This window comes from Schistocerca americana, chromosome 3 (assembly GCF_021461395.2).
Source record: "Schistocerca americana isolate TAMUIC-IGC-003095 chromosome 3, iqSchAmer2.1, whole genome shotgun sequence".
Lineage (NCBI taxonomy): Eukaryota > Metazoa > Arthropoda > Insecta > Orthoptera > Acrididae > Schistocerca > Schistocerca americana.
In genome coordinates, this window is record NC_060121.1 from 397,574,865 (window position 1) to 397,577,277 (window position 2,413).

Here is a 2,413-nt window from a genome sequence, read left to right on the forward strand (position 1 = left end):
CCAGTGGATGGGTACAATGAGCAACCCCTGTCGCCGCTGCATAGGATGGACGGCGGCTGTTCCACAGTCCGCATGCACTCAGAGCCACATCACGACATGAAGCTATGCCGATTCCGCCTAGTCGCTGCACCGATTCTGTCATTGTTGTTGTTGTTGTATAGCTGGACTCTGTTTGAAATATTCTGGCAGATTAAAACTGTGTGCCGGACCGAGACTCGAACTCGGGACCTTTGACTTTCCAGGGCAAGTGCTCTACCAACTGAGCTATCCAAGCACGACTCACACCCCGTCCTCAGAGCTTTACTTCTGCCAGTATCTCGTCCCCTACCTTCCAAACTTTACAGAAGCTTATAACACTTTTGTCCGCTACTGCTATACCGTAGCCTCGAAGCTGGAGGCAGTTTGCAAAGCAGAATTATTTTGTTAGACTAATTATGGTATAAAGCAACAGAGCAGTGTTACCTTCTGAGAGGAATTTTGTTATACTGACCGCGATGTACCTAACGGAAGTGGCTTATTGGAAATGAAAGTCAGAATTACTTAAATATTCAAACAGTAGCAAAAATATTTTTACCTAGCTACACTGTTTAAAGAATAAAGGAAACGGTCGCCAGCCTAATTAGGCAAGAGAATGATTAACATTCTTGTTTAAGAAAACAGTTATTAGTAACTTTAACGGACAAACACAACCTATATTTTACCACAAGCGAGTGCAATGAACTCTGACACCTACGTATGTTCACGGCTAAAACTGGAAGCTGACAGAGCAGGACAGAATATTTGTATAAACATAACAGATAATGAAACACACTATTACCCTCAGGGTTTATTCAAACTGAGTGGTCTTTATAACTTTACTATTAATATTCACTGCAGAATTATTAATTGGACATAAGTTCAGTATTATTGTTCAAATATTTTCCTAACTGACATAAAATTATCAATGTAGTTCACTGCAAAATTATGAGCTGGTCACAGTTTAAGTCTCTCTCAGTTAAATACTTTGCTATTTAAAATGAAGGTTAATTGGGATTCACTAACAGGTTACTTCTAACTGTATTTTGAATAAAACTATTGTTTTCATAAATAGAGGTAAAGGATAACCTGTGGATCTTATTACACTATTAATATGCACTTTCAATAACCGAAAGAAACAAGTGCTTAGCAAGCAAATATAACTTTCCACAACTGCAATTCACGACTTTTGCTACAGTGAGACACAATGTTGAGAAATTTACAAGAAGCTGACTCACCTTTTAAAATTTACTACAAGCAGCAATGTGATCATTTACTAAGCCAAACTTTATAAGCCTCAGCTTTATTAACTTTTAATCTTTAAAAGAAACAGCAAATTCTCTTTATCACCACAGTCTTCTATTTTCAAGTAAATGATTAAATAGGTGACTTTAAAACTTTACAAAACTAAATTTACTGCTTCCCACATTTCACTAAATCTACAGTAAACCTAAATATTCCCTTTTCATCAAAGATCAAACAACATTATGAAATTAACTGTCTAACTTTGAGGCTTTCATTTTTTCCACAAAATAGGACACTCGTTGATCATAGTTCAAATGGAGAGGAACCTGAGAGGTGCTGTGATAGGGAAAAAATCAAGGTTGGTACATAAATTCATTTATAAGTTACCTCATATTTGTGCACACTAAATCACCCAATAAGATGATCCTTCATTGTACGTTATTATAGCATTCCGTTGCAGTGATTGCGCAATGTGGTGGCAACTGCATGTTGGTAGGTAGATTTGCAGGCAGAATTGCTGAACTCTGTCACTTCTTGGTGGCAATGATGGATACCAATTCCAGAATCGTTCCAGCTATTTATCCATCCATCCGAGGCGTTGGAAAGCAGCAGAAAAAGCCTCTCTCGGAACCAGCTCAATAAGCAACTTTTCCATGGCAGTGCACAGTTTGGTAGCTCGTCCCCGACTGACTCTTGGTTCCACCTTTTCTACTTAGGCCAACCACAATTTGCGCGCGTTACACAGTTCCGTTCCCGAGGGGAACCACAACAACTTTTACATACAGAATAATAAGAACCCTTCGCGAGGATCAGCAGTTTACATAACAGTAACCAAATACATTAAATAAATCAGAACATTTGCACATACTGACATTTCTACAGAAAAAATTATTCACACAGAAATTACAATTATGTACAATAAGTTTTGTTCCCTCCAAATGGGACAAGGAATTTAAATGACAGATATACTACATTGCATAGAATCAAGCCACGACATCAAAGTTTTAAACAAAGAAAAAAGTATACAATTTTGTGTTATCTATTCAATCAAACACATTTACAGAAGCTCGATGATGTAACATTAAATCAAAGCAAAAGGCAAAATATATCCGTACAGCATTAGAGCTACGGTGTTACAAGCTCTCCTGCGAAC

At 37.6% G+C, this 2,413-nt stretch overlaps 1 non-coding gene across 1 annotated transcript; it reads right to left on the reverse strand.

Annotated features, from left to right (window-relative positions):
* Nucleotides 1-200: 200 nt before the first annotated feature.
* On the reverse strand, nucleotides 201-275 carry Trnas-gga. Its single transcript has one exon. It is a non-coding gene; the product is annotated as a tRNA-Ser (tRNA).
* Nucleotides 276-2,413: the final 2,138 nt, after the last annotated feature.